We start from the raw sequence: 18,189 nt of genomic DNA, 5'->3' as shown, positions 1-18,189 counted from the left end.
GCCATAGGTTGTCAAATAACCCGGATTTAACCCACACAGGTAAGTCCAATGGGGTGCAGGCATGTCCTCTATGCTTACAGCTTCCCGTGGGTGTTGGTTTGATACCGTTTGGGGACAGCCAATGAGGCATCTGCAGGCAACAAAGGTAGGTGTGTGCTTGTGTGTGTGTTTCCTATGCAGATCCTAAGCCCAGTGTCACATGCAAGTAGGAGGAGTAAGAAGGGTTCCTGGCAAATCCGGGTTATGGATTGCATTTAAAAAGGCCCCGTGGGAGTGCAATGGGCCCCTGTCTTGCTGCTTAGCAATAATGGTATGGGTTTAGGTTCTGCTGTGTGTACTGGTGGTTGACTGCCCCCCAGCCCAGAGTGTGCATGGAAAATTGTCTGGCAGCCTCCCTGACAGCAAGCAGTGATAGTGCCCATGAAGGGGACCTTGTTGGGCCCGCCCCTTTCACGGTTATCGCTTCTCGGCCTTTTGGCTAAGATCAAGTGTAGTATCTGTTCTTATCAGTTTAATATCTGATACGTCCCCTATCTGGGGACCATATATTAAATGGATTTTTGAGAACGGGGGCCGATTTCGAAGCTTGCTTCCGTCGCCCTATGCATTGACCCGATATGGCAGTATCTTCGGGTACAGTGCACCACCCCCTTACAGGGTTAAAAAGAAAGATTCCTACTTTCATTGCTACCTGCTTGCTGGCTAGCCAGCTAGCCAGCCCTGTGGGCCTTGCTGCTGCAGCCAAAAAACAAAAGGTGGTGCTGCTGCTGCTGCTTCTGCTGCTTCTGCTTGTGTCTGGCCGCTGTTGGAGCGTCCAGGCACAGGACTTCTGCTGCTGCTGACTAAATGGCCTCCTTAATTGGATCATTTGAGTAGCCAGCACACCTGTGCAGGTAGGGCATGACATGATAGGCAGCTGCCTTGATAGCGGGTGGGTGCTGAATGTTCCTAATTGACAAAATAAGATTAATGCTTATGAAGAAATATAAAATCTCATCCCTTCCCCAATATCGCGCCACACCCCTACCCCTTAATTCCCTGGTTGAACTTGATGGACATATGTCTTTTTTCGACCGTACTAACTATGTAACTATGTAACATAACATGGGGGGGGGGGGGGGGGGGTCTCCTGGCTGTTCACACAGGTGTGTCATTGCTGTACATTGACCATGCATTGCTTCTGTGGTATTGCAAAGGCAAAGACAAATGCTTCCAGCCATCCATTGCACTAATGGATTGGTCATCAGCTGGCTGTCTATGTCCCGCATCAATATAGACCAAAGTACAGAGGGTTAGGCTATGCTATTGTGCACCTACCTGATGCATCAGAAGGTGCGAGGCCCTTGCTAAATTCTGTGCACAGACTTTGAGATCTATACTTTAGACTGTATCTAAACCTGCTCCAACATGGACTGACATTCTGGCCTACTTTCAGCCGATGCGACTTGTCTGTCGCTGAACAGTCGCTTTTTATGTATTCAGCACCTATGTATAATGTTGTAAAAATGCTCTAGAAGCTAAAGTCGCAGAAATGTCACACATATTTGGCCTGCAACTTTCTGTGCGACAAATTCAGACAGGAAAAATCAGTATAAATCCTTAGAAAATTATCCCCCAGTGTCTCCATCTGCTGGCGGTATTGAATAAGCATTGCTGCACTGATGGGGTATGCATTAGACGAAAAAAAAGAAGAAAAAGAAGAATAATACGCCCAGAAAAGAGGCGAAAAGGAGAAAAACGTAAAAAAACGTGAAAAAAAAGTAAGAGGAAGAGAAGGGAAAAAAAGGTGGAAATGGGTTTAAAAGTGATTTCGGCGAATATATATATATATATATATATATATATATATATATATATATATATATACGCGCACACACACACATATATATAAACGTATTCTCCGTTGAGATATTGCAGCCGCTGCTGTGTCCAGGCCCAGGAGCCTTAGCACTGTGCTGTGATGTCACTCAATACCACTGACATCACTAGGTGTAAACAACATCTCTCCTTTGCTGTGTATGTGACTATGGAGCTGTTTGGTGATGTCGTCTATTATGGCCTTCATAGAAGCAACAGGAGATTGTTGCATCCATCTAGAACCCTCAGAACTACAGTGCTATGATGTCACTGACTTCCACAGGCCTTGCAGAGTGTAAACAACAACAACCCAGCTTTGTTGTGTATGTAACCATAGGGATTTGTGATGTCACCTAGAACCTTCACAGCAGCGACAGCTTTATGAGGAGCATCAGCACTGCTCTGCCTGAGCAGAACCATCACCGCCATAGGTTGTCAAATAACCCGGATTTAACCCACACAGGTAAGTCCAATGGGGTGCAGGCATGTCCTCTATGCTTACAGCTTCCCGTGGGTGTTGGTTTGATACCGTTTGGGGACAGCCAAGGAGGCATCTGCAGGCAACAAAGGTAGGTGTGTGCTTGTGTGTGTGTTTCCTATGCAGATCCTAAGCCCAGTGTCACATGCAAGTAGGAGGAGTAAGAAGGGTTCCTGGCAAATCCGGGTTATGGATTGCATTTAAAAAGGCCCCGTGGGAGTGCAATGGGCCCCTGTCTTGCTGCTTAGCAATAATGGTATGGGTTTAGGTTCTGCTGTGTGTACTGGTGGTTGACTGCCCCCCAGCCCAGAGTGTGCATGGAAAATTGTCTGGCAGCCTCCCTGACAGCAAGCAGTGATAGTGCCCATGAAGGGGACCTTGTTGGGCCCACCCCTTTCACGGTTATCGCTTCTCGGCCTTTTGGCTAAGATCAAGTGTAGTATCTGTTCTTATCAGTTTAATATCTGATACGTCCCCTATCTGGGGACCATATATTAAATGGATTTTTGAGAACGGGGGCCGATTTCGAAGCTTGCTTCCGTCGCCCTATGCATTGACCCGATATGGCAGTATCTTCGGGTACAGTGCACCACCCCCTTACAGGGTTAAAAAGAAAGATTCCTACTTTCATTGCTACCTGCTTGCTGGCTAGCCAGCTAGCCAGCCCTGTGGGCCTTGCTGCTGCAGCCAAAAAACAAAAGGTGGTGCTGCTGCTGCTGCTTCTGCTGCTTCTGCTTGTGTCTGGCCGCTGTTGGAGCGTCCAGGCACAGGACTTCTGCTGCTGCTGACTAAATGGCCTCCTTAATTGGATCATTTGAGTAGCCAGCACACCTGTGCAGGTAGGGCATGACATGATAGGCAGCTGCCTTGATAGCGGGTGGGTGCTGAATGTTCCTAATTGACAAAATAAGATTAATGCTTATGAAGAAATATAAAATCTCATCCCTTCCCCAATATCGCGCCACACCCCTACCCCTTAATTCCCTGGTTGAACTTGATGGACATATGTCTTTTTTCGACCGTACTAACTATGTAACTATGTAACATAACATGGGGGGGGGGGGGGGGGGGGTCTCCTGGCTGTTCACACAGGTGTGTCATTGCTGTACATTGACCATGCATTGCTTCTGTGGTATTGCAAAGGCAAAGACAAATGCTTCCAGCCATCCATTGCACTAATGGATTGGTCATCAGCTGGCTGTCTATGTCCCGCATCAATATAGACCAAAGTACAGAGGGTTAGGCTATGCTATTGTGCACCTACCTGATGCATCAGAAGGTGCGAGGCCCTTGCTAAATTCTGTGCACAGACTTTGAGATCTATACTTTAGACTGTATCTAAACCTGCTCCAACATGGACTGACATTCTGGCCTACTTTCAGCCGATGCGACTTGTCTGTCGCTGAACAGTCGCTTTTTATGTATTCAGCACCTATGTATAATGTTGTAAAAATGCTCTAGAAGCTAAAGTCGCAGAAATGTCACACATATTTGGCCTGCAACTTTCTGTGCGACAAATTCAGACAGGAAAAATCAGTATAAATCCTTAGAAAATTATCCCCCAGTGTCTCCATCTGCTGGCGGTATTGAATAAGCATTGCTGCACTGATGGGGTATGCATTAGACGAAAAAAAAGAAGAAAAAGAAGAATAATACGCCCAGAAAAGAGGCGAAAAGGAGAAAAACGTAAAAAAACGTGAAAAAAAAGTAAGAGGAAGAGAAGGGAAAAAAAGGTGGAAATGGGTTTAAAAGTGATTTCGGCGGAGAAATATATATATATATATATATATATATATATATATATATATACGCGCACACACACACATATATATAAACGTATTCTCCGTTGAGATATTGCAGCCGCTGCTGTGTCCAGGCCCAGGAGCCTTAGCACTGTGCTGTGATGTCACTCAATACCACTGACATCACTAGGTGTAAACAACATCTCTCCTTTGCTGTGTATGTGACTATGGAGCTGTTTGGTGATGTCGTCTATTATGGCCTTCATAGAAGCAACAGGAGATTGTTGCATCCATCTAGAACCCTCAGAACTACAGTGCTATGATGTCACTGACTTCCACAGGCCTTGCAGAGTGTAAACAACAACAACCCAGCTTTGTTGTGTATGTAACCATAGGGATTTGTGATGTCACCTAGAACCTTCACAGCAGCGACAGCTTTATGAGGAGCATCAGCACTGCTCTGCCTGAGCAGAACCATCACCGCCATAGGTTGTCAAATAACCCGGATTTAACCCACACAGGTAAGTCCAATGGGGTGCAGGCATGTCCTCTATGCTTACAGCTTCCCGTGGGTGTTGGTTTGATACCGTTTGGGGACAGCCAAGGAGGCATCTGCAGGCAACAAAGGTAGGTGTGTGCTTGTGTGTGTGTTTCCTATGCAGATCCTAAGCCCAGTGTCACATGCAAGTAGGAGGAGTAAGAAGGGTTCCTGGCAAATCCGGGTTATGGATTGCATTTAAAAAGGCCCCGTGGGAGTGCAATGGGCCCCTGTCTTGCTGCTTAGCAATAATGGTATGGGTTTAGGTTCTGCTGTGTGTACTGGTGGTTGACTGCCCCCCAGCCCAGAGTGTGCATGGAAAATTGTCTGGCAGCCTCCCTGACAGCAAGCAGTGATAGTGCCCATGAAGGGGACCTTGTTGGGCCCACCCCTTTCACGGTTATCGCTTCTCGGCCTTTTGGCTAAGATCAAGTGTAGTATCTGTTCTTATCAGTTTAATATCTGATACGTCCCCTATCTGGGGACCATATATTAAATGGATTTTTGAGAACGGGGGCCGATTTCGAAGCTTGCTTCCGTCGCCCTATGCATTGACCCGATATGGCAGTATCTTCGGGTACAGTGCACCACCCCCTTACAGGGTTAAAAAGAAAGATTCCTACTTTCATTGCTACCTGCTTGCTGGCTAGCCAGCTAGCCAGCCCTGTGGGCCTTGCTGCTGCAGCCAAAAAACAAAAGGTGGTGCTGCTGCTGCTGCTTCTGCTGCTTCTGCTTGTGTCTGGCCGCTGTTGGAGCGTCCAGGCACAGGACTTCTGCTGCTGCTGACTAAATGGCCTCCTTAATTGGATCATTTGAGTAGCCAGCACACCTGTGCAGGTAGGGCATGACATGATAGGCAGCTGCCTTGATAGCGGGTGGGTGCTGAATGTTCCTAATTGACAAAATAAGATTAATGCTTATGAAGAAATATAAAATCTCATCCCTTCCCCAATATCGCGCCACACCCCTACCCCTTAATTCCCTGGTTGAACTTGATGGACATATGTCTTTTTTCGACCGTACTAACTATGTAACTATGTAACATAACATGGGGGGGGGGGGGGGGGTCTCCTGGCTGTTCACACAGGTGTGTCATTGCTGTACATTGACCATGCATTGCTTCTGTGGTATTGCAAAGGCAAAGACAAATGCTTCCAGCCATCCATTGCACTAATGGATTGGTCATCAGCTGGCTGTCTATGTCCCGCATCAATATAGACCAAAGTACAGAGGGTTAGGCTATGCTATTGTGCACCTACCTGATGCATCAGAAGGTGCGAGGCCCTTGCTAAATTCTGTGCACAGACTTTGAGATCTATACTTTAGACTGTATCTAAACCTGCTCCAACATGGACTGACATTCTGGCCTACTTTCAGCCGATGCGACTTGTCTGTCGCTGAACAGTCGCTTTTTATGTATTCAGCACCTATGTATAATGTTGTAAAAATGCTCTAGAAGCTAAAGTCGCAGAAATGTCACACATATTTGGCCTGCAACTTTCTGTGCGACAAATTCAGACAGGAAAAATCAGTATAAATCCTTAGAAAATTATCCCCCAGTGTCTCCATCTGCTGGCGGTATTGAATAAGCATTGCTGCACTGATGGGGTATGCATTAGACGAAAAAAAAGAAGAAAAAGAAGAATAATACGCCCAGAAAAGAGGCGAAAAGGAGAAAAACGTAAAAAAACGTGAAAAAAAAGTAAGAGGAAGAGAAGGGAAAAAAAGGTGGAAATGGGTTTAAAAGTGATTTCGGCGGAGAAATATATATATATATATATATATATATATATATATATATATATACGCGCACACACACACATATATATAAACGTATTCTCCGTTGAGATATTGCAGCCGCTGCTGTGTCCAGGCCCAGGAGCCTTAGCACTGTGCTGTGATGTCACTCAATACCACTGACATCACTAGGTGTAAACAACATCTCTCCTTTGCTGTGTATGTGACTATGGAGCTGTTTGGTGATGTCGTCTATTATGGCCTTCATAGAAGCAACAGGAGATTGTTGCATCCATCTAGAACCCTCAGAACTACAGTGCTATGATGTCACTGACTTCCACAGGCCTTGCAGAGTGTAAACAACAACAACCCAGCTTTGTTGTGTATGTAACCATAGGGATTTGTGATGTCACCTAGAACCTTCACAGCAGCGACAGCTTTATGAGGAGCATCAGCACTGCTCTGCCTGAGCAGAACCATCACCGCCATAGGTTGTCAAATAACCCGGATTTAACCCACACAGGTAAGTCCAATGGGGTGCAGGCATGTCCTCTATGCTTACAGCTTCCCGTGGGTGTTGGTTTGATACCGTTTGGGGACAGCCAAGGAGGCATCTGCAGGCAACAAAGGTAGGTGTGTGCTTGTGTGTGTGTTTCCTATGCAGATCCTAAGCCCAGTGTCACATGCAAGTAGGAGGAGTAAGAAGGGTTCCTGGCAAATCCGGGTTATGGATTGCATTTAAAAAGGCCCCGTGGGAGTGCAATGGGCCCCTGTCTTGCTGCTTAGCAATAATGGTATGGGTTTAGGTTCTGCTGTGTGTACTGGTGGTTGACTGCCCCCCAGCCCAGAGTGTGCATGGAAAATTGTCTGGCAGCCTCCCTGACAGCAAGCAGTGATAGTGCCCATGAAGGGGACCTTGTTGGGCCCACCCCTTTCACGGTTATCGCTTCTCGGCCTTTTGGCTAAGATCAAGTGTAGTATCTGTTCTTATCAGTTTAATATCTGATACGTCCCCTATCTGGGGACCATATATTAAATGGATTTTTGAGAACGGGGGCCGATTTCGAAGCTTGCTTCCGTCGCCCTATGCATTGACCCGATATGGCAGTATCTTCGGGTACAGTGCACCACCCCCTTACAGGGTTAAAAAGAAAGATTCCTACTTTCATTGCTACCTGCTTGCTGGCTAGCCAGCTAGCCAGCCCTGTGGGCCTTGCTGCTGCAGCCAAAAAACAAAAGGTGGTGCTGCTGCTGCTGCTTCTGCTGCTTCTGCTTGTGTCTGGCCGCTGTTGGAGCGTCCAGGCACAGGACTTCTGCTGCTGCTGACTAAATGGCCTCCTTAATTGGATCATTTGAGTAGCCAGCACACCTGTGCAGGTAGGGCATGACATGATAGGCAGCTGCCTTGATAGCGGGTGGGTGCTGAATGTTCCTAATTGACAAAATAAGATTAATGCTTATGAAGAAATATAAAATCTCATCCCTTCCCCAATATCGCGCCACACCCCTACCCCTTAATTCCCTGGTTGAACTTGATGGACATATGTCTTTTTTCGACCGTACTAACTATGTAACTATGTAACATAACATGGGGGGGGGGGGGGGGTCTCCTGGCTGTTCACACAGGTGTGTCATTGCTGTACATTGACCATGCATTGCTTCTGTGGTATTGCAAAGGCAAAGACAAATGCTTCCAGCCATCCATTGCACTAATGGATTGGTCATCAGCTGGCTGTCTATGTCCCGCATCAATATAGACCAAAGTACAGAGGGTTAGGCTATGCTATTGTGCACCTACCTGATGCATCAGAAGGTGCGAGGCCCTTGCTAAATTCTGTGCACAGACTTTGAGATCTATACTTTAGACTGTATCTAAACCTGCTCCAACATGGACTGACATTCTGGCCTACTTTCAGCCGATGCGACTTGTCTGTCGCTGAACAGTCGCTTTTTATGTATTCAGCACCTATGTATAATGTTGTAAAAATGCTCTAGAAGCTAAAGTCGCAGAAATGTCACACATATTTGGCCTGCAACTTTCTGTGCGACAAATTCAGACAGGAAAAATCAGTATAAATCCTTAGAAAATTATCCCCCAGTGTCTCCATCTGCTGGCGGTATTGAATAAGCATTGCTGCACTGATGGGGTATGCATTAGACGAAAAAAAAGAAGAAAAAGAAGAATAATACGCCCAGAAAAGAGGCGAAAAGGAGAAAAACGTAAAAAAACGTGAAAAAAAAGTAAGAGGAAGAGAAGGGAAAAAAAGGTGGAAATGGGTTTAAAAGTGATTTCGGCGGAGAAATATATATATATATATATATATATATATATATATATATATATGCGCACACACACACATAGATATAAACGTATTCTCCGTTGAGATATTGCAGCCGCTGCTGTGTCCAGGCCCAGGAGCCTTAGCACTGTGCTGTGATGTCACTCAATACCACTGACATCACTAGGTGTAAACAACATCTCTCCTTTGCTGTGTATGTGACTATGGAGCTGTTTGGTGATGTCGTCTATTATGGCCTTCATAGAAGCAACAGGAGATTGTTGCATCCATCTAGAACCCTCAGAACTACAGTGCTATGATGTCACTGACTTCCACAGGCCTTGCAGAGTGTAAACAACAACAACCCAGCTTTGTTGTGTATGTAACCATAGGGATTTGTGATGTCACCTAGAACCTTCACAGCAGCGACAGCTTTATGAGGAGCATCAGCACTGCTCTGCCTGAGCAGAACCATCACCGCCATAGGTTGTCAAATAACCCGGATTTAACCCACACAGGTAAGTCCAATGGGGTGCAGGCATGTCCTCTATGCTTACAGCTTCCCGTGGGTGTTGGTTTGATACCGTTTGGGGACAGCCAAGGAGGCATCTGCAGGCAACAAAGGTAGGTGTGTGCTTGTGTGTGTGTTTCCTCTGCAGATCCTAAGCCCAGTGTCACATGCAAGTAGGAGGAGTAAGAAGGGTTCCTGGCAAATCCGGGTTATGGATTGCATTTAAAAAGGCCCCGTGGGAGTGCAATGGGCCCCTGTCTTGCTGCTTAGCAATAATGGTATGGGTTTAGGTTCTGCTGTGTGTACTGGTGGTTGACTGCCCCCCAGCCCAGAGTGTGCATGGAAAATTGTCTGGCAGCCTCCCTGACAGCAAGCAGTGATAGTGCCCATGAAGGGGACCTTGTTGGGCCCGCCCCTTTCACGGTTATCGCTTCTCGGCCTTTTGGCTAAGATCAAGTGTAGTATCTGTTCTTATCAGTTTAATATCTGATACGTCCCCTATCTGGGGACCATATATTAAATGGATTTTTGAGAACGGGGGCCGATTTCGAAGCTTGCTTCCGTCGCCCTATGCATTGACCCGATATGGCAGTATCTTCGGGTACAGTGCACCACCCCCTTACAGGGTTAAAAAGAAAGATTCCTACTTTCATTGCTACCTGCTTGCTGGCTAGCCAGCTAGCCAGCCCTGTGGGCCTTGCTGCTGCAGCCAAAAAACAAAAGGTGGTGCTGCTGCTGCTGCTTCTGCTGCTTCTGCTTGTGTCTGGCCGCTGTTGGAGCGTCCAGGCACAGGACTTCTGCTGCTGCTGACTAAATGGCCTCCTTAATTGGATCATTTGAGTAGCCAGCACACCTGTGCAGGTAGGGCATGACATGATAGGCAGCTGCCTTGATAGCGGGTGGGTGCTGAATGTTCCTAATTGACAAAATAAGATTAATGCTTATGAAGAAATATAAAATCTCATCCCTTCCCCAATATCGCGCCACACCCCTACCCCTTAATTCCCTGGTTGAACTTGATGGACATATGTCTTTTTTCGACCGTACTAACTATGTAACTATGTAACATAACATGGGGGGGGGGGGGGGGGGGGGGGTCTCCTGGCTGTTCACACAGGTGTGTCATTGCTGTACATTGACCATGCATTGCTTCTGTGGTATTGCAAAGGCAAAGACAAATGCTTCCAGCCATCCATTGCACTAATGGATTGGTCATCAGCTGGCTGTCTATGTCCCGCATCAATATAGACCAAAGTACAGAGGGTTAGGCTATGCTATTGTGCACCTACCTGATGCATCAGAAGGTGCGAGGCCCTTGCTAAATTCTGTGCACAGACTTTGAGATCTATACTTTAGACTGTATCTAAACCTGCTCCAACATGGACTGACATTCTGGCCTACTTTCAGCCGATGCGACTTGTCTGTCGCTGAACAGTCGCTTTTTATGTATTCAGCACCTATGTATAATGTATAATGTTGTAAAAATGCTCTAGAAGCTAAAGTCGCAGAAATGTCACACATATTTGGCCTGCAACTTTCTGTGCGACAAATTCAGACAGGAAAAATCAGTATAAATCCTTAGAAAATTATCCCCCAGTGTCTCCATCTGCTGGCGGTATTGAATAAGCATTGCTGCACTGATGGGGTATGCATTAGACGAAAAAAAAGAAGAAAAAGAAGAATAATACGCCCAGAAAAGAGGCGAAAAGGAGAAAAACGTAAAAAAACGTGAAAAAAAAGTAAGAGGAAGAGAAGGGAAAAAAAGGTGGAAATGGGTTTAAAAGTGATTTCGGCGGAGAAATATATATATATATATATATATATATATATATATATATATATATACGCGCACACACACACACATATATATAAACGTATTCTCCGTTGAGATATTGCAGCCGCTGCTGTGTCCAGGCCCAGGAGCCTTAGCACTGTGCTGTGATGTCACTCAATACCACTGACATCACTAGGTGTAAACAACATCTCTCCTTTGCTGTGTATGTGACTATGGAGCTGTTTGGTGATGTCGTCTATTATGGCCTTCATAGAAGCAACAGGAGATTGTTGCATCCATCTAGAACCCTCAGAACTACAGTGCTATGATGTCACTGACTTCCACAGGCCTTGCAGAGTGTAAACAACAACAACCCAGCTTTGTTGTGTATGTAACCATAGGGATTTGTGATGTCACCTAGAACCTTCACAGCAGCGACAGCTTTATGAGGAGCATCAGCACTGCTCTGCCTGAGCAGAACCATCACCGCCATAGGTTGTCAAATAACCCGGATTTAACCCACACAGGTAAGTCCAATGGGGTGCAGGCATGTCCTCTATGCTTACAGCTTCCCGTGGGTGTTGGTTTGATACCGTTTGGGGACAGCCAAGGAGGCATCTGCAGGCAACAAAGGTAGGTGTGTGCTTGTGTGTGTGTTTCCTATGCAGATCCTAAGCCCAGTGTCACATGCAAGTAGGAGGAGTAAGAAGGGTTCCTGGCAAATCCGGGTTATGGATTGCATTTAAAAAGGCCCCGTGGGAGTGCAATGGGCCCCTGTCTTGCTGCTTAGCAATAATGGTATGGGTTTAGGTTCTGCTGTGTGTACTGGTGGTTGACTGCCCCCCAGCCCAGAGTGTGCATGGAAAATTGTCTGGCAGCCTCCCTGACAGCAAGCAGTGATAGTGCCCATGAAGGGGACCTTGTTGGGCCCGCCCCTTTCACGGTTATCGCTTCTCGGCCTTTTGGCTAAGATCAAGTGTAGTATCTGTTCTTATCAGTTTAATATCTGATACGTCCCCTATCTGGGGACCATATATTAAATGGATTTTTGAGAACGGGGGCCGATTTCGAAGCTTGCTTCCGTCGCCCTATGCATTGACCCGATATGGCAGTATCTTCGGGTACAGTGCACCACCCCCTTACAGGGTTAAAAAGAAAGATTCCTACTTTCATTGCTACCTGCTTGCTGGCTAGCCAGCTAGCCAGCCCTGTGGGCCTTGCTGCTGCAGCCAAAAAACAAAAGGTGGTGCTGCTGCTGCTGCTTCTGCTGCTTCTGCTTGTGTCTGGCCGCTGTTGGAGCGTCCAGGCACAGGACTTCTGCTGCTGCTGACTAAATGGCCTCCTTAATTGGATCATTTGAGTAGCCAGCACACCTGTGCAGGTAGGGCATGACATGATAGGCAGCTGCCTTGATAGCGGGTGGGTGCTGAATGTTCCTAATTGACAAAATAAGATTAATGCTTATGAAGAAATATAAAATCTCATCCCTTCCCCCAATATCGCGCCACACCCCTACCCCTTAATTCCCTGGTTGAACTTGATGGACATATGTCTTTTTTTCGACCGTACTAACTATGTAACTATGTAACATAACATGGGGGGGGGGGGGGGGGGTCTCCTGGCTGTTCACACAGGTGTGTCATTGCTGTACATTGACCATGCATTGCTTCTGTGGTATTGCAAAGGCAAAGACAAATGCTTCCAGCCATCCATTGCACTAATGGATTGGTCATCAGCTGGCTGTCTATGTCCCGCATCAATATAGACCAAAGTACAGAGGGTTAGGCTATGCTATTGTGCACCTACCTGATGCATCAGAAGGTGCGAGGCCCTTGCTAAATTCTGTGCACAGACTTTGAGATCTATACTTTAGACTGTATCTAAACCTGCTCCAACATGGACTGACATTCTGGCCTACTTTCAGCCGATGCGACTTGTCTGTCGCTGAACAGTCGCTTTTTATGTATTCAGCACCTATGTATAATGTTGTAAAAATGCTCTAGAAGCTAAAGTCGCAGAAATGTCACACATATTTGGCCTGCAACTTTCTGTGCGACAAATTCAGACAGGAAAAATCAGTATAAATCCTTAGAAAATTATCCCCCAGTGTCTCCATCTGCTGGCGGTATTGAATAAGCATTGCTGCACTGATGGGGTATGCATTAGACGAAAAAAAAGAAGAAAAAGAAGAATAATACGCCCAGAAAAGAGGCGAAAAGGAGAAAAACGTAAAAAAACGTGAAAAAAAAGTAAGAGGAAGAGAAGGGAAAAAAAGGTGGAAATGGGTTTAAAAGTGATTTCGGCGGAGAAATATATATATATATATATATATATATATATATATATATATACGCGCACACACACACATATATATAAACGTATTCTCCGTTGAGATATTGCAGCCGCTGCTGTGTCCAGGCCCAGGAGCCTTAGCACTGTGCTGTGATGTCACTCAATACCACTGACATCACTAGGTGTAAACAACATCTCTCCTTTGCTGTGTATGTGACTATGGAGCTGTTTGGTGATGTCGTCTATTATGGCCTTCATAGAAGCAACAGGAGATTGTTGCATCCATCTAGAACCCTCAGAACTACAGTGCTATGATGTCACTGACTTCCACAGGCCTTGCAGAGTGTAAACAACAACAACCCAGCTTTGTTGTGTATGTAACCATAGGGATTTGTGATGTCACCTAGAACCTTCACAGCAGCGACAGCTTTATGAGGAGCATCAGCACTGCTCTGCCTGAGCAGAACCATCACCGCCATAGGTTGTCAAATAACCCGGATTTAACCCACACAGGTAAGTCCAATGGGGTGCAGGCATGTCCTCTATGCTTACAGCTTCCCGTGGGTGTTGGTTTGATACCGTTTGGGGACAGCCAAGGAGGCATCTGCAGGCAACAAAGGTAGGTGTGTGCTTGTGTGTGTGTTTCCTATGCAGATCCTAAGCCCAGTGTCACATGCAAGTAGGAGGAGTAAGAAGGGTTCCTGGCAAATCCGGGTTATGGATTGCATTTAAAAAGGCCCCGTGGGAGTGCAATGGGCCCCTGTCTTGCTGCTTAGCAATAATGGTATGGGTTTAGGTTCTGCTGTGTGTACTGGTGGTTGACTGCCCCCCAGCCCAGAGTGTGCATGGAAAATTGTCTGGCAGCCTCCCTGACAGCAAGCAGTGATAGTGCCCATGAAGGGGACCTTGTTGGGCCCGCCCCTTTCACGGTTATCGCTTCTCGGCCTTTTGGCTAAGATCAAGTGTAGTATCTGTTCTTATCAGTTTAATATCTGATACGTCCCCTATCTGGGGACCATATATTAAATGGATTTTTGAGAACGGGGGCCGATTTCGAAGCTTGCTTCCGTCGCCCTATGCATTGACCCGATATGGCAGTATCTTCGGGTACAGTGCACCACCCCCTTACAGGGTTAAAAAGAAAGATTCCTACTTTCATTGCTACCTGCTTGCTGGCTAGCCAGCTAGCCAGCCCTGTGGGCCTTGCTGCTGCAGCCAAAAAACAAAAGGTGGTGCTGCTGCTGCTGCTTCTGCTGCTTCTGCTTGTGTCTGGCCGCTGTTGGAGCGTCCAGGCACAGGACTTCTGCTGCTGCTGACTAAATGGCCTCCTTAATTGGATCATTTGAGTAGCCAGCACACCTGTGCAGGTAGGGCATGACATGATAGGCAGCTGCCTTGATAGCGGGTGGGTGCTGAATGTTCCTAATTGACAAAATAAGATTAATGCTTATGAAGAAATATAAAATCTCATCCCTTCCCCAATATCGCGCCACACCCCTACCCCTTAATTCCCTGGTTGAACTTGATGGACATATGTCTTTTTTCGACCCGTACTAACTATGTAACTATGTAACATAACATGGGGGGGGGGGGGGGGGGGGGGTCTCCTGGCTGTTCACACAGGTGTGTCATTGCTGTACATTGACCATGCATTGCTTCTGTGGTATTGCAAAGGCAAAGACAAATGCTTCCAGCCATCCATTGCACTAATGGATTGGTCATCAGCTGGCTGTCTATGTCCCGCATCAATATAGACCAAAGTACAGAGGGTTAGGCTATGCTATTGTGCACCTACCTGATGCATCAGAAGGTGCGAGGCCCTTGCTAAATTCTGTGCACAGACTTTGAGATCTATACTTTAGACTGTATCTAAACCTGCTCCAACATGGACTGACATTCTGGCCTACTTTCAGCCGATGCGACTTGTCTGTCGCTGAACAGTCGCTTTTTATGTATTCAGCACCTATGTATAATGTTGTAAAAATGCTCTAGAAGCTAAAGTCGCAGAAATGTCACACATATTTGGCCTGCAACTTTCTGTGCGACAAATTCAGACAGGAAAAATCAGTATAAATCCTTAGAAAATTATCCCCCAGTGTCTCCATCTGCTGGCGGTATTGAATAAGCATTGCTGCACTGATGGGGTATGCATTAGACGAAAAAAAAGAAGAAAAAGAAGAATAATACGCCCAGAAAAGAGGCGAAAAGGAGAAAAACGTAAAAAAACGTGAAAAAAAAGTAAGAGGAAGAGAAGGGAAAAAAAGGTGGAAATGGGTTTAAAAGTGATTTCGGCGGAGAAATATATATATATATATATATATATATATATATATATATACGCGCACACACACACATATATATAAACGTATTCTCCGTTGAGATATTGCAGCCGCTGCTGTGTCCAGGCCCAGGAGCCTTAGCACTGTGCTGTGATGTCACTCAATACCACTGACATCACTAGGTGTAAACAACATCTCTCCTTTGCTGTGTATGTGACTATGGAGCTGTTTGGTGATGTCGTCTATTATGGCCTTCATAGAAGCAACAGGAGATTGTTGCATCCATCTAGAACCCTCAGAACTACAGTGCTATGATGTCACTGACTTCCACAGGCCTTGCAGAGTGTAAACAACAACAACCCAGCTTTGTTGTGTATGTAACCATAGGGATTTGTGATGTCACCTAGAACCTTCACAGCAGCGACAGCTTTATGAGGAGCATCAGCACTGCTCTGCCTGAGCAGAACCATCACCGCCATAGGTTGTCAAATAACCCGGATTTAACCCACACAGGTAAGTCCAATGGGGTGCAGGCATGTCCTCTATGCTTACAGCTTCCCGTGGGTGTTGGTTTGATACCGTTTGGGGACAGCCAAGGAGGCATCTGCAGGCAACAAAGGTAGGTGTGTGCTTGTGTGTGTGTTTCCTATGCAGATCCTAAGCCCAGTGTCACATGCAAGTAGGAGGAGTAAGAAGGGTTCCTGGCAAATCCGGGTTATGGATTGCATTTAAAAAGGCCCCGTGGGAGTGCAATGGGCCCCTGTCTTGCTGCTTAGCAATAATGGTATGGGTTTAGGTTCTGCTGTGTGTACTGGTGGTTGACTGCCCCCCAGCCCAGAGTGTGCATGGAAAATTGTCTGGCAGCCTCCCTGACAGCAAGCAGTGATAGTGCCCATGAAGGGGACCTTGTTGGGCCCGCCCCTTTCACGGTTATCGCTTCTCGGCCTTTTGGCTAAGATCAAGTGTAGTATCTGTTCTTATCAGTTTAATATCTGATACGTCCCCTATCTGGGGACCATATATTAAATGGATTTTTGAGAACGGGGGCCGATTTCGAAGCTTGCTTCCGTCGCCCTATGCATTGACCCGATATGGCAGTATCTTCGGGTACAGTGCACCACCCCCTTACAGGGTTAAAAAGAAAGATTCCTACTTTCATTGCTACCTGCTTGCTGGCTAGCCAGCTAGCCAGCCCTGTGGGCCTTGCTGCTGCAGCCAAAAAACAAAAGGTGGTGCTGCTGCTGCTGCTTCTGCTGCTTCTGCTTGTGTCTGGCCGCTGTTGGAGCGTCCAGGCACAGGACTTCTGCTGCTGCTGACTAAATGGCCTCCTTAATTGGATCATTTGAGTAGCCAGCACACCTGTGCAGGTAGGGCATGACTGATAGGCAGCTGCCTTGATAGCGGGTGGGTGCTGAATGTTCCTAATTGACAAAATAAGATTAATGCTTATGAAGAAATATAAAATCTCATCCCTTCCCCAATATCGCGCCACACCCCTACCCCTTAATTCCCTGGTTGAACTTGATGGACATATGTCTTTTTTCGACCGTACTAACTATGTAACTATGTAACATAACATGGGGGGGGGGGGGGGGTCTCCTGGCTGTTCACACAGGTGTGTCATTGCTGTACATTGACCATGCATTGCTTCTGTGGTATTGCAAAGGCAAAGACAAATGCTTCCAGCCATCCATTGCACTAATGGATTGGTCATCAGCTGGCTGTCTATGTCCCGCATCAATATAGACCAAAGTACAGAGGGTTAGGCTATGCTATTGTGCACCTACCTGATGCATCAGAAGGTGCGAGGCCCTTGCTAAATTCTGTGCACAGACTTTGAGATCTATACTTTAGACTGTATCTAAACCTGCTCCAACATGGACTGACATTCTGGCCTACTTTCAGCCGATGCGACTTGTCTGTCGCTGAACAGTCGCTTTTTATGTATTCAGCACCTATGTATAATGTTGTAAAAATGCTCTAGAAGCTAAAGTCGCAGAAATGTCACACATATTTGGCCTGCAACTTTCTGTGCGACAAATTCAGACAGGAAAAATCAGTATAAATCCTTAGAAAATTATCCCCCAGTGTCTCCATCTGCTGGCGGTATTGAATAAGCATTGCTGCACTGATGGGGTATGCATTAGACGAAAAAAAAGAAGAAAAAGAAGAATAATACGCCCAGAAAAGAGGCGAAAAGGAGAAAAACGTAAAAAAAACGTGAAAAAAAAGTAAGAGGAAGAGAAGGGAAAAAAAGGTGGAAATGGGTTTAAAAGTGATTTTGGCGGAGAAATATATATATATATATATATATATATATATATATATATATATATACGCGCACACACACACATATATATAAACGTATTCTCCGTTGAGATATTGCAGCCGCTGCTGTGTCCAGGCCCAGGAGCCTTAGCACTGTGCTGTGATGTCACTCAATACCACTGACATCACTAGGTGTAAACAACATCTCTCCTTTGCTGTGTATGTGACTATGGAGCTGTTTGGTGATGTCGTCTATTATGGCCTTCATAGAAGCAACAGGAGATTGTTGCATCCATCTAGAACCCTCAGAACTACAGTGCTATGATGTCACTGACTTCCACAGGCCTTGCAGAGTGTAAACAACAACAACCCAGCTTTGTTGTGTATGTAACCATAGGGATTTGTGATGTCACCTAGAACCTTCACAGCAGCGA

The 18,189-nt window shown here is 46.1% G+C and overlaps 8 non-coding genes across 8 annotated transcripts; all 8 read left to right on the top strand.

Annotated features, from left to right (window-relative positions):
- Nucleotides 1-458: 458 nt before the first annotated feature.
- On the top strand, nucleotides 459-649 carry LOC130322998 (U2 spliceosomal RNA). Its single transcript, XR_008868393.1, has one exon. It is a non-coding gene; the product is annotated as a U2 spliceosomal RNA (small nuclear RNA).
- A 2,090-nt stretch (nucleotides 650-2,739) lies between these two features.
- Nucleotides 2,740-2,930, top strand: LOC130322997 (U2 spliceosomal RNA). The gene has a single exon (XR_008868392.1). It is a non-coding gene; the product is annotated as a U2 spliceosomal RNA (small nuclear RNA).
- A 2,087-nt stretch (nucleotides 2,931-5,017) lies between these two features.
- Nucleotides 5,018-5,208, top strand: LOC130322996 (U2 spliceosomal RNA). The gene has a single exon (XR_008868391.1). It is a non-coding gene; the product is annotated as a U2 spliceosomal RNA (small nuclear RNA).
- A 2,086-nt stretch (nucleotides 5,209-7,294) lies between these two features.
- On the top strand, nucleotides 7,295-7,485 carry LOC130322994 (U2 spliceosomal RNA). Its single transcript, XR_008868390.1, has one exon. It is a non-coding gene; the product is annotated as a U2 spliceosomal RNA (small nuclear RNA).
- Nucleotides 7,486-9,568: 2,083 nt separating this feature from the next.
- On the top strand, nucleotides 9,569-9,759 carry LOC130322993 (U2 spliceosomal RNA). The gene has a single exon (XR_008868389.1). It is a non-coding gene; the product is annotated as a U2 spliceosomal RNA (small nuclear RNA).
- A 2,103-nt stretch (nucleotides 9,760-11,862) lies between these two features.
- On the top strand, nucleotides 11,863-12,053 carry LOC130322992 (U2 spliceosomal RNA). Its single transcript, XR_008868388.1, has one exon. It is a non-coding gene; the product is annotated as a U2 spliceosomal RNA (small nuclear RNA).
- Nucleotides 12,054-14,140: 2,087 nt separating this feature from the next.
- LOC130322991 (U2 spliceosomal RNA) lies at nucleotides 14,141-14,331 on the top strand. The gene has a single exon (XR_008868387.1). It is a non-coding gene; the product is annotated as a U2 spliceosomal RNA (small nuclear RNA).
- Nucleotides 14,332-16,419: 2,088 nt separating this feature from the next.
- LOC130323008 (U2 spliceosomal RNA) lies at nucleotides 16,420-16,610 on the top strand. The gene has a single exon (XR_008868399.1). It is a non-coding gene; the product is annotated as a U2 spliceosomal RNA (small nuclear RNA).
- The last annotated feature ends 1,579 nt before the right edge of the window (nucleotides 16,611-18,189 follow it).

Source organism: Hyla sarda, unplaced genomic scaffold (genome assembly GCF_029499605.1).
Source record: "Hyla sarda isolate aHylSar1 unplaced genomic scaffold, aHylSar1.hap1 scaffold_2415, whole genome shotgun sequence".
Lineage (NCBI taxonomy): Eukaryota > Metazoa > Chordata > Amphibia > Anura > Hylidae > Hyla > Hyla sarda.
Note: the sequence above shows the minus strand (reverse complement) of the source record. Positions and strands in the feature narration are given on the sequence as shown.